This window comes from Antechinus flavipes, chromosome 1, assembly GCF_016432865.1.
Source record: "Antechinus flavipes isolate AdamAnt ecotype Samford, QLD, Australia chromosome 1, AdamAnt_v2, whole genome shotgun sequence".
NCBI lineage: Eukaryota > Metazoa > Chordata > Mammalia > Dasyuromorphia > Dasyuridae > Antechinus > Antechinus flavipes.
Window position 1 is genome coordinate 561,848,926 of NC_067398.1, and position 21,672 is coordinate 561,870,597.

Genomic DNA, 21,672 nt, shown 5'->3' on the forward strand with positions numbered 1-21,672 from the left:
GTATCCTACGAGGTACTTTGATTAGTCTTGTTCATCCCTACCATTGTAGAATAAAAAGTTCCTTGTGTAACATAGTTTTATTGCTTGACTTTAAAATAAATTCTGTGTTGCAATTATGGGCACAAAGAATAATGCAAGTCCTCTGGGTTCTAACCTCAAGTGTACAATGTCAGTGACTTTGTGCCAGAAAGTCACAAGCTGAGTTTGGATGGAATAAACCAATAAATTGTTATGGCTGCCACAAAAAAGAATAATTATGGTACTGTAGATTTCACGTGTACTAAAAATAAAGAGTCAGAAATCAGTATTTTTGTTATGTTCACATAAGAAGTCATGGAATTCTAAGGAATTAGTAGCAAGAAAAGACGTTTGACAAGTTAAAAATTGTTTGATGCACTGCACTTTGTGAATTATTTCATGGCTACTCTATTATCAGAATTAACATTTTAATATAATTATAGGCACAAATTTATTTTTGGCAATCTCTAGTAAAGAGATTACATTTTCAGGTGGTCCCAATACCCTATTTCCCATAGGTTCAATGCATCAACATTTACCTTTTTGACTTTTGTCCCACAAAAGTTGAACATTGATTGTAAACATCTTCCCCTGAACCTAACTTTATCCATTAAAGAAATCTATAAGCAATCAATGAAATAGAATTTTAAGTTTTAATTTTAAAATACAGATGGATGGAGAAATATAAAAATGTTGAGATAGGATAAAGGAACAAAAACTTTCACATGAAAATCACGAAGGAGTTATAAATAGTAAAAGGATCTGCCAATAATTGAATTTTAAAAATCACCTTTCATTTTACAAAATTGGAAAAATATAAAATTCAATTGGAAGAAAATAGTAAGTCATTATATGATAACATAAACCATCTAAATTATTATTAATCAAAATACTTTCCAATTTAGATGAGAGGGCTTAATTCATAAATAGCTTATTGAGAAGTTCTTTCTGTTAACTTGGAATTATTTTTATTAAAGATTTAAGAATTTGTCACATTGCTAGCTAACATTTAATTTCATTACCCATTATGCATTTATCTTTTCCATATACTCTTACTTCTACTCCAAAGCTTCATCCAGACAAATATCAGAAATAGTTTAAAAAAAGAAAGAAAGAAAGAAAGGGGCAGGTAAGTGGTGCAGTGGATACAGCATCAGCCCCAGGACTTGAGTTCAAATCTGACCTCAGACATTTAACACTTCCTAATTGTGTGACCTGAGCCAGTCACTTAACCCCAATTGTCTCAAAAAAGAAAAGGAAAGGAAAGAAAAGAAAAGAAACAATTTAGACAAAGTATCTGAAGGGTACTAGGCACTGTGGGATAAGGAAAATAAGGGATGTAAAACAGGTTAAGCCATTCATTATCTTTGTCTCTGAAAAGCTTACAATCTAGTTGGAGAGAAAAGACACGTAGGAAAAATTAACTAGTTAATAATACTAGATAATAAACAATAGCTTATTGGAATTCAGAGAAGAGAGCTATTTCATCTGAGAGCAGGAAAGTCATCATAAAGTGGAGAAACTGAATTGTGTATGACATATAGAATTTAAGAAATACCGTAGAAAGAAGACAGACATTCCAGGTACCTAGAAGTATGAGGAGGATCAAATAATGGCTTCAGCTAGACTGTAATGAGTCTTGGAATAAATTTGAAAGGTAGGGACTGGCTTTTGCCTTTCTTTGTAGCTCTAGTTCTTATCCCACTATCTAGCACATTGTAGGCACTTAATAAATAAATGCTTAGTAATGGATTGCCTATCTCCCAAGAATATTTAAAAAAAAAAAAAAAAAAAAAAAGGTCTAACTGATGCATTGTTGGTGGAGTTGTGAACGAATCCAACCATCTGGAGAGCAATTTGGAACTATGCCCAAAGAGCTGTGATACCCTTTGATCCAGCAGTGCTACTATTGGGCTAATATCCCAGAGAGATACTAAAGAAGGGAAAGGGATCTGTATGTGCCAAAATGTTTTTGGAAGCCTTGTTTGTAGTGGCTAGAAACTGGAAAATGAATGGATGCCCATCAATTGGAGAATGGTTGGGTAAATTGTGGTATACGAATGTTATGGAATATTATTGTTCTGTAAGAAATGACCAGCAGGATGAATACAGAGAGGCTTGGAGAGACTTACATGAACTGATGCTAAGTGAAATGAGCAGAACCAGGAGATCATTATATACCTCAACAATGATACTGTTTGAGGATATATTCTGATGGAAGTGGATTTCTTTGACAAAGAGAAGATCTAACTCAGTTTCAATTGATCAACGAGGGACAGAAGCAGCTACACCCAGAGAAAGAACACTGGGAAATGAATATAAACTGCTTGCATTTTTGTTTTTCTTCCCGGGTTATTTTTACCTTCTGAATCCAATTCTTCCTGTGCAACAAGAGAACTGTTCGGTTCTGCACACATATACTGTAATAGGATATACTGTGACATATTTCACATGTATAGGACTGCTTGCCACCTGAGGGAGGGAGTGAAGGGAGGGAGGGAGAAAGTCGGAAGAGAAGTGAGTGCAAGGGATAATGTTGTAAAAAATTACCCAGGCATGCGTTCTGTCAATAAAAATTATGTATATATATAAAATTATGTATATATGTAATTACAATTATTTTTAAAAATAAAAAAAAATTAACCAATTAAAAAAAAAGTCTAGGTAGACAGAAACTCCTTTAAAGCAACTTCAAGCAAGAAAAAAGGTATGTTGGAGTCAGCTCAAACCACCAAAAGACTGTTATATATTCAGTGAGACTATTTAAAACTTAGAAATCAGCCAAAGTTATAAATTAGGGCTTGATTTATTATTTTGCTGACTGTCTAGACTTAAGAAAAATGATGTAGACTATGTTAATAACACAGATTAAATCAAAGTGTTTCTTTTACCCATTTTCCCCAGAGTCAATTGTTAAATATGTGTCATATCTTGTCCACTGTGAAGGTGATACATGTAACTTTCAAGATAACTGCTGTTTGATGATAAGAGTTCTGAAAGGAATGATAAATCAGGGGTCCTGAGTTCAAACTTCTGCATTTTCCAATTTCTGTTGGAGTGTTCAGGGTTATATGTAAATGCGTATTTATAAATGTTAATCCTGTTGTATTCTTATAAGTATATTCTCAAAAAAGTTCTGAATAATTCACCCATCCATCAAACAACTGTACTTTCATAGTAGTTTTGCCAATGAAAAGCAATAAGGACTGATGGCTACTAGCACCCAAAGGAGCTGGTCAGGCCCTTCTAGCATAGCGTCTGGTAAGAGAAAATGCAGAAAAGTGGGAGATCCTAAGGCTTTATGAAGGGGCTTAAGTCTTTAGCCTTAATATTTTTTAAATGAAGGAGAATGGAATTTCTTATTTATCTTGGAGTTAATCAGGTGGAACTAGTTACAGAATGCCCACCTATGCACCATAATCTGTCTAGGACACAAGACTTTAATGTGGACTGGAGATGCCTTTGAAAAATGTGGAGCACATACATGAATATATGTGTGTATGTATGAATGTCCATAGCTAGGTGGACAATGTGTATGGCTGTAAGAAGATGCTGTAAGATTGTTGTTTCGTTTTGTCAATGTAGGTTATGTACATCAACATAAGTCTACCTGCTTATAACTCAAAGAGAGTCAAAAACAGATCTTTTTTTTTTGTTTTATTTTTTCTAATTACATGTAAAAACAAATATAACCTATATAAAACACATTTCTATATTAGTCACAGAAAGAAAATATTCCAAAAATGTACATACACAAAAAAAGAAAATAAATAACATCCTTCAATCTGTTTTTTTTAAAAAAAAAAAAAGAAAGAAGAAGAAAGAAGCAGCAGCAGCAGCAGATCAGGACTGATTAATTGTAGGTTTAAAAAAAATAAAAAACAAGCACACAAACAAAAGATCCGCATCTCAACTATTTTTCACCCCCAAAAAATGAAGAACTGGTTTTTTAAAAAAATTATATATATATATATATATATATACACACACACATATACACATACATACATATATATGTATATATAAAAATAAATATATATAAATAAAAAAATAAAATACACACACACACACACATTATCCTATTTGGCTTAGTATTTGTTAAGGACCTATGCCTAAGTGTGAAGCCCCCACCGCTATGAATTATAATATACTTGAAGGAATTGCAAAGCAGCCTTTACTGACACAAACAACTGATGTTGCTTGTGGATTGGGAATGAAATAAATTGGGGGCAAGAGGGAAGGAGACAGATCAAAAAATGCAACTGTCTTTCAGTCTTCTTGATTTGTTACCATCTTCTCACATAAAGGGATCACCAGCAGCCACTAATAGGTGGCTCCTGTAACAAGGACTGACTTTATATCCTATGAGTCCAGCTACACATAACCTCTAATCGTTCTAATTTCTGCCCCCTTCTTTAATACATATCCAGATGATGTCAGGATCTTTTATGCTGGTGAGTTTAAGGTGACAGGAGAGAAAAGTTTTCTTTTCATTTAGACATTAAATAGCTTTTAAAGTCTGGGCCAAGACATTTTACCTCATCTAGAAGCAATTCTAATTCAGTAAGGACCTGGATCACTGATCTTGGCCTGACAAGAAAAGAACCACTTGCATTTTGATAGGGTCCTATGGCTTTCACAATTTTAGGTTCCTATCAACTGTGAGTCAGGCCTCAAAGACTTCCCCTACTTTCCATGAGGCCAGGGAGCAATCCAATTAATTACCTGTTTCCTTCAATAGAATTCATCAATAACCAATGATTAAAGCTTGGACTTCTCCTAGCCACTTCTCTTATGTAAGTTCCATCCCAGAGATTCTGAATTTTTGAACACATATTAAGTCTTCTACTCTCTCTACTTCCTATTTAGTCTTCTAAATCTTCTGGCATTCACTAAGACTAAACTTCCTCCTGGCAATGCTACATCTCTGACCACTCTTTCAAGTACTTTCATATCTCTGATTCCATGATCACAGCAGGAGAGTCAGAATATACCTTTGCAACCACTTCCACATTCTTCTTCCACCACTTTCACTAAGCAATCTCTCTTCCTTTGAGGTTTATTACCAAAACCAAATCCCATTTGTTGTTATCTACTGACTCCCTTCCTTTAATGGAGTTCACTATGCCTGAGTTTTTCTTTACAGGACAACTCTTGCTCACAGAATAGGAGATTTCTACAAAGAAATCAAATATTCTAACTTCACAGTTTCTCAATTTCCATAAACTACTCTATTCTGCCACTCTTTTTCAGCTTACACACAAGAGATGATCATACCAATCTTGTCATCAAACATAAGTGCTCTATACTCCAAAATTCCTTAATCATCATTCCAACTTTTCTTATGTTAATCCTATTATTTATCTTAATCTTGACCACTATTCCTGCTAAGACTCATTCTTTCCCAAGTCATGACTCTTGAAATGGACATATTCTTTTCCTTTCCTTATCATGATTGACTGGAAAACCAAATCTACAAAATCTCCTAATCAATTCTTTTGCTCCATTATCCTATTAACAATTATAAAAAGCTATAGTTTTTGAAAATGTTAAAAAATGCAGTTCTAACCTTTAGTCTTGCATGTAAGGTTCCAAAGGAATAAACTAACACAGGGCATGAAAATCTAGGAGGAGGCACCATTAGTTGCTCTGAACCTGCAGACACTTCCACATGGTATAATTGTGACGAAGTGCAGCAGCAGTCTATGGAGATCTAAACCTGGTCAAGAAATTATAGAGCATAGACAGTACTCTATAAGGATAGTGAATAGAAGTATCTCTGGATCACACTACTCTGAGAACAGCAAAAACTTAACATTGTCAGCTGTTAAAGTAACAGGGTGTAATAGAAAGAAATTCAGGTCAGACCCCAGCCTTCAATTCCCAACCACAAAACAACACTAATATAACAACATATATTTCAAGAAGTGAGCTGAAAAGTGAAACAAAAAGAAACTGATTTTTTTTTTTAAAGGAAAACTTCTAACTGATGAGTAAGTACAAAACACAAACTGAGAAGAAAATGACTTGAAAAAATCTCCTAAGAGTCAGACAAAAATAAAAACTGGATACAAACCCAATTTCTGGTTTTCTAAAATAAAGAGATTTTTAAAAGTGCAAAAAAATTTTTTTAAATAAAATGAGTGGGTCAAAGAAAAATGAATTGTTAAATACAGAAAGAAAATGCTGAAGAAAATAACTCCTTTTTTAAATAGTCACAATTGACAAAGTGGAAGTTAATGACTCTACAAAATATCATAATGTCCAAAGACTGGGGAAAAAAGGGAAGAAAATCTGAAATCTCATTTTTAAAAAATGATCTAGAAAATCTAAATAAAGAAATAATTGAAATCTATATAAAGAGATAATTGAAGAATCAATGAACTACTTGAAAGTCACTAAGAAAAAAAGGGACTAGATATATGTTAATAAATCTTAAAAAAAAAAAATGGCTAGATACATCTTAAAACTAGAGGGCCAAAGAGATGATAAAGTAATCTACCAGGCACACATTCTGAATGAAATCCTAAAACAAAGGGTGGCAAGGAACATTATAGTCCAAATCCAGTACTAAAATACTGCAAGCATCTAGAATGAGAATTTGAATACCATGAAGTCAGTCAGGATCATACAAGGTTAAATAGCTATGGGGGGAGAAAGAGGGAGAGGGAAAGACGGAGGGAGAGAGAGACATGGGGGGGGGGGGGAGTGGAGGGAGGGGAAGAGGGAAAAGGAAAGGATAGGAAGGTAGAGAAAGGAAGACACAGGGAAGGAGAGAGAGTGAAAGAGAGGGAAAGGGAGTGAAATGGAAAGACACACAGAAACAAGGGGTGGTGCAGAATTTAGTATACTTCAGCTGAAATTTTTTTTAAAAAGGATCTCAAAACAAAATAAGAAAGACTTAATTTTAAAATATAGTTAGGAAAGTTTCCTCTTGTTAAAATGTACCAAAAAAATTAATCAATATAAGAAATTAACATATATGCAAATAGTAACATTATCCAACAGCATCTAGGGAGAAATTAAATGAGTAAAGGGAGAAAACAGTAAAAAAAAAAAAAAAAAAAAAAAAAATTTAGTGAAAGAAAAAAGGAAATAGTAAAAACCATATTAGTGATAGAACTTCAATTTATTTCTTCTCTCAGACCTAGATAAATCTATCCACAAAATAAACAAGAAGTTACAAAGAAAATTTTTAGAAAAGTTAGATAAGGGCATAAGAATGCTGAATGACAAGAGAAAGCTATTTCACAAATAATACCATGAAAACATCACAAAAAGTGAACATGTATAATAGTATAAAAACCTCACAAATACAGAAATGTGAACTCCTTTTCTGTTGGTAATACAATTAAAAATTAAATTCATTACAGGTCTTTTAAAATAAAGATTAGAAATTAACTAAAAACCAGAATTACTTAATATTGCAACTTTTTCTGACCATAATGCAATGAATGGTCATTTAAACACATTAAAAGCTAACTGGAAACTAAAAAACAAAAACAAACAATCTTTCCCCACCCCCACCCCCCAGCCCAAACTAATGCTAAATTAAATAACATCTTGGTGAAAGAACAAATCATACTACTGGGTAACTTAAAACACTGGATTAGAATCAGGAAGACTCATCTTTCCTCATCTTCCTGACTTCAAATCTGATCTTAGTCATCTTGAGTTCAAATCTGGCCTTAGACATTACTAGCTGTGTGCTAGGCAAGTCACTTAACCCTGTCTACCTTAGTTCCTCATCTGAAATAAGTTGGGGTTCCTTTGCCAAGAAAACTTCCAATAGGAAGAACAATGGCACCCCACTGGAAAAAATGACAACTATAATGACAATGAAACATCATGCCAATATTTGTGGCCAAATTTTGCACTTATAGGAAAAATTATATTTCTAAACACTTTTATCAATAAAAGAGCAAAGAAACAAATTGGGGTTGCAACTAAGAAGGAAAAAAAAAACAATTAAAAACCCAATAAATTAAAAATACTAAATTAAATTCCAAAATAGAAATTCAGAAAATCAAAGATCAAAAAGTTGTTGTGTTAAAAAAAAAAAAGTTACTGAACTAATAATACTTATATTGTCTTATCTTAGAAAAAGAAATATAATAAGACATAAATAAAACCCCCAAGGAGGAAAAAAGAATTTTGGTGAAATAAAGAACAACTTCAACAAAGGTTGAGATCACAAAGTGATTCTAAATAAATAAAGAAAATATTAATTACTCTTGGGCTGAAATACAATGAGTATATAAACAAAATTTACATATTCAGTAATATGTTAAAACTACCAAATAATTTTATTATAGTTAGAAAAAAAATTTTAAAACATCATCTAAAAGAACATTATAAAAATCAACAGTAAAATAAAAGGGAGAACAAAAGTGCCTGAACAATACAAAATCTCAGTATATTACAAAGCTCTACTCATCAAAAGGATGTGGCAATGATATGTTAGGCACAAAACATATTGAGCCAAGCTACTGGGGCAGTAATTCACTATTTGACAAAAATTGCAGGGAAAACAGAAATCTCAACATGGTATACAACTTTAAAATAAAGGGTGATATATGAAAATTAATAAAGCATTGAACAAATGGATTTAAGAAAGACTTTATGACAAACAAGGAGGTTCAGAGGTAAAATGAAAGATTTTGATTACATGAAATTAAAAAGTTTGCGCATAAACAAAAATTTAAATGAGAAGGCAGGAAATTGGGAATAAACTCTTTGCAAGAAAGTTTCTTTGATAAAGTTCTTATTTCTAAGATATTACACATATGTACATATAAATAATAAGTGAAAATTATAAGTGCTATTAAACAATGATAAATGGTCAAACCATATAAAAAAGCAGTTCATGGAAGAAATCAAAGCCATCAATATTTACATGACAAAACCGCTCCTCCATCACTAATAATGTAAACTGAAACAACTCATCTATACACACAATGTGTCAGATGACAAAAGAAAAATGTTCAAAGGAAGGTTTATGAAAAAATAACTGCATTGTTGGTAGACCTATAAAATAGTCTTTTAAGTTTTTTGAAAAATATTGGAACTATGCCCTTTGACTCAGGAAGATTGCTACTAGGTCTTTAAAACAAAGAGATTAAAGGATATTAAGTTTTTTATAGTAGCTATTTTTGTGATGGTTAAGAATTAGAAACCCAGGTGATGTCCATCAATTGGTATATAAATGTGAACGAATATTATTATGTTAACAATGTAAAAAGTAATGAAGAGGATGGTTTCAGAAAAACCCGGGAACATTTTATGTGAAGTGAACAAAACCAAAGAACAATTTACAGAGTTTAACAGCAAAATCTGTGTTAAAATTTCCCTCCTTTCCCCACACAATATTATAAAGATAAACCAGTGGTGAAACAGTAAATCTACCACAATGATCCACAAAAATTCCAAAGGACTCATGAGGAAAAATGCAAAACTTTATTTTACATTATTTCATATCTGGCTTCAATGGAATAAAATGAGTAAAGATCTCTCATAAGAATGTGGCCTTGACTTATGCCTTAATTATGACTTGAAATTTTGCAATAACAAGCTAAAAGCTGCAGGTGTTTGCTATCTTAAACATTTACCTGAAGTCACCCTCTCCCCCTTAATTAGGATTTAAGTACTTAAGGGGTAAAGAGTGTTATTTACTAGTATTCCAGCCTTTGGCATAGATTTCCACATTAGGCAGCATTTAAGTGTAAGCTTTGACTTCCCCAGACAATGACAGAAAAAGAATAAAGAGGTAGTGGAAGGCCATGTACTTCTGGTTAGGATCTATATAAATTTGTGTTTTGCAGTTTGCACTTTGTATTCCTTTACAGAGGACACCTTGTCTATAGGAAGTTGCTCTTTCTCAGAGATAATAAAAAATCCTTTTTTGGCTTTTTTACCTTGAGAGTCTCTGGTTTTAATTTGAATTGGTGTTCCTGTCCCATAGTTTTAAAATATGTAATTAAGCAAAGCAAGGATTAATCTATTTTGTTTTTTCATAAAATCAACTCCTAATTTTATGTATTAGTTCAGTGAATTTTTTTCTGTTTAATTCTCTTAACCTCTCTTGATTTTTCAGGATTTTCATTTTGATGTTTCATTGAGGGTTTTTAATTTGCACTTCTAGTTTTTTTTTTTTTTTTTAAAGTTGCATCCCAATTTAACCGTCATAAATAGATAGCAGTGAGGGAAAGTATTTAGAATACCAATGTATTCTAATTTTATTAAAATGAATTTTTAAAAAGAATAATGGAAGTTAATCCCATAGGATAGGGCACTACCAGAGAATAGTGAGAGTTGAGCCAAACACTGAGGGAATCAAAGAATGAGGCCAGAACATAAACAAGTTCTGGCACAAACATATTTATATTAAAACATATGAAATAAGTGAAGATTCCACATACCTAGATAATTATTGTTTTCTTAATTATTGCTTCCTATGTAGTTAATTTTGTATATTTTTGTTTTCTGTCCATTAAGTTGTGAACTTTTATGAAGCGAGGGACTGTTTTCTTAAATCTTTTTGTATTCCCAGAACTTAGCACAATGCCTGGCACATAATAGGTACTTAATAAAATTTTTTTGACTGATTTAACAGGAAACATAAATGCATGTAAAATAAGGAGTCAAACTTGAACAAATCTTGTTTTAAAATTTTTCTGATTAAGTGTTGGAATTCATGATTTTATACATATGTATACACTATCCTAAACCGCTCAATACCAATCCCCCAATATTAAGCAATCAAATAATATGAACAAATTTCTCAAAAGTATATTATTAACTACCATAAGAAATAATATTCATAACTAATAAAAAACTGATTTTTTTAAATCATATAGCCTACAAATTGAGAAAAAAGTGGGCAATATTCATTTGATGGAGCTGGGGGGAAAAACAGGAACAATAAAGCATTTTTGGTGAAACTATGAAATTCCACAATCATTTTAGAAGGCAAATTGAAATAAGACAAAGAGACTAACAACCATATCCTTTGAATCAACAGTATCCATATTCCCATGTCACTGATTAAATAGAAAGTCCCAATATAGAAGCAATAACATATTTAGAGCAGCACTTTTAGTGATTTAGTTAAGTAGAATGGCAACAAGCCTATATGATGATTCACTCTGATGGACATGGCTCTTTTCAACAATGAGTTGACTCAAACCAGTCCCAATTGTTCAGTGATGAAGAGTCATCATCTACACCCAGAGAGAGGCCTGTGGGAGCTGAGTGTGGTTCACAACATAGCATTTTTACTCTTTTTCTTGTTTTCGTGAATTTTATTTTGCTTCTCTTTTTCTCTTGTGCAGCATGATAATTGTATAAATATATATATATATACATATATTGGATTTAACATATATTTCTACCATAATTAACATATATTGGAGTACTTGCCATCTAGGGGAGAGTATGGGGGAAGGGAGGGGAGAAATTGGAACCCAGGCTTTAACAAGGGTTAATGTTGAAGAATTGTCCAAGCATGCGTTTTGAAAAATAAAAAGCTTTAATTAAAAAAAAAAGAGTGAAGTAGATGCTGAATGAAAGGCTAAACAAATCATAGTACATGAATATAATAGATCTTACTGTGGTGTAAGGATTAGTAAATGTTATGAATATAGAGAACCACAGAAAGCCTTGTTTGAATTGATTCAGGGAAAGCAGAGAAAACAACATATGCAATGATTATAAAAATGTAAATTGAAAGAATCAAGATTCATGCTGTCTCATCTCTCTCATCCATAAAAACCCTTTAGCTTATTTTTGTGTTGTCTGATTGCTAGGTATGGAACATAAGTTTATTAGAGTCATTCCTCAAAAGATAGTTAAAAAAATATAAGCAAGCAGTTCTCAGAGAAATAAATGCAAGCTACCAATTACCTATATAAAAAAATTATTCCAAATCACAAAAATTCAAATGAAAGAAACTTTAATGTTAGGCTGCATATACATTAAATTGCCAAAGATGATAAATAAGGAAAATAACTGAATTTTAGGAAACAATTCATAACTATCCTCCAAAAGTCTCTAAACTATGCATACAACCTTCTAATCAATAATATTATTTCTAGTTTACTAGGTAGTGCAGAGGGATAGGTACGAACCTAAAAGATAAGAAATACAGCCTCAGATACTAGCTGTAGGAATTTGGTGACTTTTATATCACTTTACAACTAGAGTCTATGCTTCAATCTTTGCAATTTTATTAAGTGATCTTAAACTGTATTAAAAGATGTAATCTTAAAAAAAAAAAAAAAAAAAAAAACACTGGCATTAGTTAAGAAACAAGCAAGTGACACATGACAAATATAAGGACCAAAAATAATTAAACATTATATATGTCCAGGGTAAACTGTAATGCTAGAGAAAATGAGACAAGATAAAGATTAGAGAGTTTTTAATGTTTTATTTGAGAGGGAGAGATTGTCTGGGGCCAAAACAGGATCCATGTGGCCCCCAGGGCTGAATTGGATTCTCATCTCAAAGCAATCAGCAACGAGTAGAAGAATTCCAGGGACTCTTTATAGGGTTCCAGCCCAGGAGAAACAAAGGCAGGGGTGAAGTGAGCACTGGTGAGCAGGAATTTCCAGGAAGGCACCATACATTCAGTTCTGATAAGTTGGGGGTGAGGACCATAAACTCTTGATAAGAGGGAGTGAAGAAGGTAGTCAAGCTAGAGACAGGAAGTCTAGAACAAGAGACATGCTTACCTATCCCTAAATAACCTATCTACAATTTATGGTTCTATGAAATGCTTATAGTCAGGGTTCTCACCTCTAATTTATATTAGTTCTAATGGCCAGGAAGGGGGGATTGAGGTAGAACAATTTAGGGAAACTGAGGCAGAACAATTAAAGGAAACTGTGACATAACAAAGGCAACAATTCTTAACCTGTTTTTTTTTTAATTTTTCTTTTCTTTCAAAATTGGTTTCCTTCGTAATTTTAAGAACCTTATTATATGCTAAAATTTAAAAGTAGCATCATTTATAAAAGATGGTCATGACATGGAAAAGTTCAAGAATCCCTCTAAGTAAAGGAGGGACTTTCCATTCAACTGGAAATACAACTTTTGAGTGACAAAACAAAACCAAAAGAAGCACCTTACCCCCAATCTCTTTATTTCTCACTGTTTCGGGCTGTCTCTTATTCTCTCTTTTCCCCTCTCTCTGCATATGTGCAGATTGTTAACATTAAAGTATTATGCTTCCTTATTTCCCCCTTCCATTGAGTAGGAGCAGCCTTCATTGACTGACTGCATAAGTGAAACAGGCTGCATCTTTTAAAATGGTCAAACTGAGAGTCTTGCTTTCTTTTATGTTTTTCCCTACTGCTTCCAGAAGGTGAAGATCACAAACAGCCCAGCCATAGTATGGATTCTATGAACTAAACCAGAATAAGGATACCTTACCCTATTCTTCTCTGTCTCTCTCTCTCTCACCCAATCTGATGGTCATATTTCTCAGTCTTAATCTTTGGGCTCTTTGTTTTTCCAAATCATTATAACATTACATTCTTCTAGGTCTCCCTTCCTACTTGTCTCTCAGTCTCCCTTTTGCCCCACAAACATGTAACTGTTTCAGTACTTTTTCTTCTCTCTAAATACTCGTTCAAAGATCTGATGAGTTACTATGAGTTAAATTAACTTTTGTTAAGGAAAAAAAAAAAAAAAGCAAATGCTTCACAGCTCTGTATATGACAGGGCAGTCATTTTTCTGATCTTCAGTTATGCCTTTTTGTACATTTCAAATGGAATGGTCCTGGACACATCTTCCAAACCTTTCATATTAGACAAACTGCTCTTCTCTTTGGTTCCTGATCAAGGTTTGTATTTTTCCCAACTCCCTCCATGCCTTTGCACTAGGCATTCACCATTCATTTAATGTAGTTTTTTCATGCCTCTAACTCAAGAAACTCTTTGAAATGAAGCACACCTTCTAATGAAGCCTATTCTGATTCCCTGCCAAACCAACTTGAAATTCTTTCTATATTTATATATGACTGCCGTCTTTCCCCACAATTTAAGTTCCTTGAAAGTGGGATTAATTTTCTTTTCTTTTTTTGGTAGTTATATATCAGCATTTAGTACAGACATGGCACATAAAAGGTGCCTACTAAATGAATATACTGGATAAATTATGTCCACCAAAACAAAATACTTACATGAAGTACATTCTTCAAAAAAGACTATCGATACAAATGAAATTAACATGGACACGCATGATTGACCACAGTTCTGCTACCTCTAAATACTTAATTGATTTATACAATTGTAATCAACTTGTTTTTGTTCTCTTGGCTCTAATTTAATATCATTTAAATTTTCCCATGTTTTCCTTCTTTATTCATAATCACTATGTTATAGCATAGACGTGTTGTTTTTCTCTTTTGTTCTGATTTTTCAATATAACTCATATTGGAATAGATTTACTATGATTATACGTGCATAATGTATACCTGTTAGCTTCCTGTCTTGGGAAGTTATGGAAGGAGAAAAATTTGAAGAAAATCATTGAAACTGGATCAAAGCATATTATTTTCACCTCTTTGGGTCCCCCCTCCTTTTTGTGACCCCTCTCTCCTCCCCTTTTTATTTTGACTTTTTCTTCATAACATGACAAATCTGGAAGTACTTAGCACTTTTTAGCTGTGTGACCCTGGCCATGTCACTTAATCCCAACTGCCTCAAAACCAACAAACAAAAACCTAAAAACAAAAATAACAACAATAACAACAAAAACTGTAAGCTATATCAGATCGCATTGCTTGCTGTCTTGAGGAAGGAGAAGGTAATGGAGAGAGGCGTTAGAATTTAAAATCTTACAAAATAAATGTTGAAAATTATCTTTACATATTAACTGGAAAAATAAAAAGCTATCAAGGTAAAAATAAAGAAAAAGAAAAGTTTGTTGGATTTAGAGTCAGAAAACCTGACTTCAAATACTAACCTTCATTTTATCAGTCCTCTTACCATAAAAAGACCATCATGTTAATTCCTTAGTTACTTCATTCTTAAAATGAAGATAATTTTGTCCTACTTGGCAGAACACTTTGGAAGGTTTTTGACAGAAAATTTTTGTATTACATGACAGAACATTTTGGAAGGAAAGAATTTATTTAATCACAGGATTATAGACCTAGAGCTAAAAGGGACTTCATAGGTGACCTAATCCAACAATCCTGTTCAGTTTGATCTACTGAAAAATGAATGCCAAATATATATTTTTGTATATAATATAGCCATCTCATCTAATGAAGGCAACATTCCTTTCATGGGCAAATTATTGTTAAATGTTTTAAGTTTTAAAATAAGTTTGCATTATTCCTCAAATCTCTAGACAATCCTCCCCCCCCCCCCCCAAAAAAAAAAAAAAACTCACACAAAAACCAACTAATTCAAGGTTACAAACCTTCTATTATTAAGCTCAAAGAAGAAAAAAAGAAGCTGAAGGCCTATATATGCGGACCAACTCTCTAGGGTCTTCTATGAAATCCAAGATATGGCCTCATGGTAGTATGTTCCTCCCATAAGATGCTTCATCTACTAGATTCCAGTCTACCGTGCTCAGAATTCTCTTCTCTTTCATCTCTGTTCTCCAGGATATCAGTATTGTACACTAACTTAATGCAGCATGTTTTGATAATTGTGGAAATGTGTATAGAAGAACTGAACATGTTTTAACATATATTAGATTACTTGCTGTCAAGGGAAGGGGGAAGGAAAAGAAAAAATTTGTAACAAAGTTTTGCAAGGGTCAATGTTGAAAACTGTCTTTGCATATATTTTAAAAATAAAAAGCTATTATTATTATTATTTTTTTTTAATGACAGCATGCTTGTTCAGGTTCTGGATAATGGACAATGTGCTTGAGATTTTTTCCCAGTCACCAATAGAGTAAATTAAGGCTTTGTGCTTGCTCCCATTCTTTTTTTAGCATGAAATTTTCAGCCATTTCATCAAATGCTTTCAATGACCATGAACTATAGTAATGGTTAATTCTTCAACTTGAGAAGGGGATAAGCCAAAACTAAAAGTAAAGTCGAAGATTTTTTTGTTCACAGATGATTGTACACTCAATGAAGCTTCTGTGGCTCAGATGCAACAAAATATGGCTCAATTCTTTGCTGCTTGTGCTAATTTTGGCCTAATAATTAATGTTAAAGGAAAAAAAAAAAAAAAAAAGGTGTTCCACCAGCCAGTACATTACACCACCCATACATGGAACCATCTGTTATAGATGATGGATACGTTTTGAATATTCTGGACAAAACTACTTCCTTTTATGCATTCCAAAAATGGACCCATTGATAATTAGGATTAAAGGAAATTGTAGTAAAGAAGAGTCATCTGACCGCCAAACTGAAGGTCTACAGAGCAATCATGCTAACCTTAGTGTTCATGCTGGTGAAACCTGGATGGTATACAAATACCATGCCAAGAAATGGAATTGCTTCCATTTGAATTGTCTTAGGAATATTTGGAAGATCATCTGGCAGGATGAGATACCAGACACTGAGGCCCTTTCTCAAACTAAGCATCAAGCATTCCAATTCTACTGCAGAGAGCCTCATCAAATGTACAATGCCCTTAAAGAATGAGATTATAAATAAATTGGAAGAGCATAGGATAGTTTACCTGTCAGACCTGTGGAAGAGGGAGGAATTTATGACCAAAGAAGAACTAGAGATCACTATTGACCACAACATAGAAAATTTTGATTATATCAAATTGAAAAGTTTTTGTACAAACAAAACAAATGCAAACAAGATTAGAAGGGAAACAATAAACTGGGAAAACATTTTTACAATCAAAGGTTCTGATAAAGGCCTCATTTCCAAAATATATAGAGAACTGACCCTAATCTATAAGAAATCAAACCATTCTCCAATTGATAAATGGTCAAAGGATATGAACAGACAAATCTCAGATGAAGAAATTGAAACTATTTATAGACATATGAAAATATGCTCCAAATCATTATTAATCAGACAAATGCAAATTAAGACAACTCTGAGATACCACTACACACCTGTCAGATTGGCTAGAATGACAGGGAAAGATAATGGGGAATGTTGGAGGGGATGTGGGAAAACAGGGACACTGATACATTGTTGGTGGAATTGTGAACACATCCAGCCATTCTGGAGAGCAATTTGGAACTATGCTCAAAAAGTTATCAAACTGTGCATACCCTTTGATCCAGCAGTGTCTCTACTGGGCCTATACCCCAAAGAGATATTAAAGAAAGGAAAGGGACCTGTATGTGCCAAAATGTTTGTGGCAGCCCTGTTTGTAGTGGCTAGAAGCTGGAAAATGAAAGGATGTCCATCAATTGGAGAATGGTTGAGTAAATTGTGGTATATGAACGTTATGGAATATTATTGTTCTGTAAGGAACGACCAGCAGGATGAATACAGAGAGGACTGGCGAGACTTACATGAACTGATGCGGAGTGAAATGAGCAGAACCAGGAGATCATTATATACCTTAACAATGATACTGTTTGAGGATGTATTCTGATGGAAGTGGACCTCTTTGATAAAGAGCCTTAATTGATCAAAGATGGGCAGAAGCAGCTACACCCAGAGAAAGAACACTGGAAATGAATATAAACTGCTTGCATTTATGTTTTTCCTCCCAGGTTATTTATACCTTCTGAATCCAATTCTCCCTGTGCAACAAGAGAACTGTTCAGTTCTGCACACATATATTGTATCTAGGATATATTGCAACCCATTCAACATGTAAAGGACTCTTGCCATCTGGGGGAAGGGGTGGAGGGAGGGAGGGGAAAAATCGGAACAGAAATGAATTCAAGGGATAATGCTGTAAAAAATTAACCTGGCATGCGTTCTATCAATAAAAAATTATTAAAAAAAATTTAAAAAAAAAAAATGTACAATGCCCTAACGGACACAAGGCAAGCACTCGCATCATGGCCAACCTCTGGGAATTGTGTGACATGGGAAAAACATATCCTCAAAGAAGTCACCATACTCTGAGCAAATACATAATACTATAATACTATATATACCATACTTTGAGCAAATACATAATACTAAATAATACAACATCATTTAAATAAATTTGATATGGAGTAATTTTAAAAAATTTTAGTAGTATTTTATTTTTCCAAATACATGTAAAGATAATTTTAAACGTTCATTTTTGTCATACTTTGTTCCAAATTTTTCTCCCTCCTTTCCTTATCTCTCTCCAAGATAGCAAGTAAATTGAAGTAATTACCCTACATTTCCATACTTGTCATACTGTGAAACATAAGTCACACAAAAGGGCAGGGGAAATCATGAGAAAGAAATAAAGAAAAAATGAAAAACCTATGCTTGATTTATATGCAGTCTCCATAGTTCTTTCTCTGGGATATGCTTAGCACTGCTGAATTTGCTCTGAATCACTGAATTGTTGAGAAGAGACAAGTGCATCACAGTTGATTATCACATGATTCTGTTGCTAACAGTGTACAATGATCTCTTTGTTCTGCCTGTTTCACTTAGCCTCAGTTCATCTAAGTCTTTTCCAGACTTTTTAAAATTCAGTTTGCACAGCACGATCAATTTTTTGATAGGTGCAGAATGAATTCAGAAAAGTTTGGAAAGATCATTGTACACAATAACAAAAGATGTTTGAATATAAACTATATTTTGCAACTGTGCAAGGTATTATTTCCTTTTCTGTTCCCTCCATTAAAACCACCCAAAATGTTCTGTAATATATTTCATCTAGTTCCCAGATTTCCTCATGTGACTTTATTAAATCTACAAAGGAATGCTTGCTTCTCCTTGATTAAATTTATTCCTTTTGAATAAATGATATCCTTCCATGATTTTTTCAATCATTAACTCCTCATCCCATCAGTTATTATCTTTGAAATCGAATTTGCCCATTCATTAGGCCCTCTTCTATGTTTTTAGATAGACAAGATAATGGATTTTATTTCTCACTTTAGTCCATATAACTGTCCACCCATTATTAGACAGGTCTACAGATTTCTTCCTATGCCATTGAGATGGCACTCTCTATGCCAAGTGTTGTCAGCAAGCATTTATTAAGTATACTATAGGACAGGCTAAGTATATATACAGAAAGAATCAGATAGCTGACAATGAGACTGTTAAAAGGACTTTTAAAAACTCTAGGAATCATTGGATTTCCTAACACAAGATGAGACTGTTTCAGTTCTTGAAAAAACAAGAATCATTGGATTCCTTGAAATGAAAAATTGTTGATGAGACTTTTGCAGTACTTCAGGGCTTACAGAAACTATTGGATTCCTGGCACACGAACTAATGGACAATGGAATCCTTTTGGACTATTTCTAGGACTTATGGACATGTGTAAATTTTCAGATGATTCATGTTATTTGTTACATCACTACTAGCCTGTGTTATATTGCTATGTGCTTATGTAAATATCTGTTTCAAAGTTCTGGCCCGTATTGATGGATTTATGTGAACCTGTTTCTAGTGAGCACCTTCAGAAACCCGCTAATCTGATTTGACTTCCTATTTCCTTTGGTGTTTTCATCTCCCTTCCTGAGGTGTCAGGGAAGGCGTGATCACCTTTTTTGGAGGATTCTCACCTCCTTGAGAAGTCAGGGAGGTCATGACCACCCTATGTTCTAAAACAAAAGAAAGGGGGAAATATTGGAATCTTTACAAACTGCTAACTAATCAGAGTTGATCTGATCTTACAAGAAGATGTTTTGGGCCAGAACCTGAAACAAGGTACTAAGTAGAACTAATTAGTACAATGCTTGTGTTTACACCTTTACTCATCAGAGATCACAAGTATGCCATATGTATGTATATATGTATATATGTTATTTGCTATGGCCAACAAGGATTTCTAATTCAAACACAGTGGTTCTAAGACTATCAGGAAAACAACCAATCATTTTTTAAAAAGCATACATCAAAGAACAGCTGTTATCAACAGGCGTAAAAAAGCTTCAATATAACATATATTCTAAAAATTAAAAAAAAAAAATTGGGCAGAAGAATTTTTTTTAGTATGTTAATATAAATAGATGTTTCTAAAACTAGAAGGGTAAATTAAGGAAATAATAAATAAAGCTAGAAGATATTCCATTAAATGCAAGAATAAAGAAAGGATGCCCTGGGAATTAATCTACAAAGATGTATTCCAAATATATAGAATTGAAGACTATTTTTCAAATAAATAAAAGAGTTGATGCTAATTGTTAGACCAAAGCCTAAATGAAAAACTTAATAGATAAAATTATGAAGATTACAAACAGAACCAGATAAAATAAAAATTTGTAAGGGGAAAAAAAATTCAAGGAAAATTAATGAAAAAAGGAGAAAGGATGGGGGTGGGAGAGAGGGAAGAGAGAGAGAGAGAGAGACAAGAATAAACTTTTAGAACTTGAATTTTACTTTATTTTAAACCAGAAAGCATTAAAGCAAGGTTATGACTTACATAAAAGAAAATTAAAACAACTGGAATAGACTTGATTAGGAAGATCAGGAACAAAATTAACAAAAATTTTAACTCAATGTTCACAAAAATTTTAAGAATAGAAACAATTGGGGACAGAACTTACTATAACAGAATAAGACGACGACTAGAAAACAATTTGACAACAATTAGGTCAACATACAGTGAGTTAAACATAGATACTTGACATGAAAATTAAAAGTCACCACACACACACACACAAAAAGAGATCTAGATCGCACACCTTTCACATACAAAAAGCTACAATTAAAATTCTCACATAAACATAAGATATAGTCAAATCCAAAAGTTAAAATAATTTTGGTTAAATAAAACTGAAATGCTTTTGTGCAAATAAAAACAAAGCATAAAATATATCTGAGGGAAGAATATTTGAAGTGTGTAGGAAATACAGATATTCCAAACAGAGAATATCAACCAATTATTCAAAAAAAAAAAAAAAAAAGGACTACAAATCATTAATATCCAAATATTCTATCACTAAAAATAAGAAAGACCAGAATTTGCACAGATAAGTTGCATGATATGGAGCAAGAGGCATTAAATGAGACTGAAAGAGGGTTTTTGGACAGGTAGGAGGAGACTGATAAACAGATTTTGTAAGTAAAAAATTATTGATAGGTTACCTTGGGAGAGAAGTGAGAGGAAGTAACAGGGAAAGGAGGAAGGGAATAAGTATACATATAATGCCAATATGCACTGGGCACTATGCTAAGTGCTCTTTACCAACACTGTTCTCATTTGATCTTCTTGGGATTTGACAATCCTGGAAGTTAAGTTCTATTATTAGAAGCAGACAGAGGTTAAGTAATTTCCCATGATCCCATAGCCAGTTAAATGTCTGAGACCAAATTTGAACTGCACTATGCTAGCCAGTGGGCCAGCAGCAGTCTCTAAATTCTGAAGAATATAAAGGGTTCAAGAGGTACAGTTAAAAGATGTTTGCTGACCTTCAGACTCGCATCTTCATGTTAAAAACATCTTAAACTCAACATAATCAACAATCATAATCTTTCCTCTCCTAAATTTCCCTATTTTTTGTCCAAGGGACCACCATCCTTCCAAAACCTCAGGCTTGCAACCGAATCTTCCCACTTCATTCCATCTTTCATTCACAACCAAAATGATTTTCCT

The 21,672-nt window shown here is 33.1% G+C and overlaps 1 protein-coding gene across 3 annotated transcripts in view; it reads right to left on the minus strand.

Moving 5' to 3' along the window:
* Positions 1–21,672, minus strand: part of CDYL (chromodomain Y like) — a 162,311-nt gene that overhangs the window by 47,488 nt on the left and 93,151 nt on the right. The gene's annotated exons all lie outside the window — the stretch shown is intronic.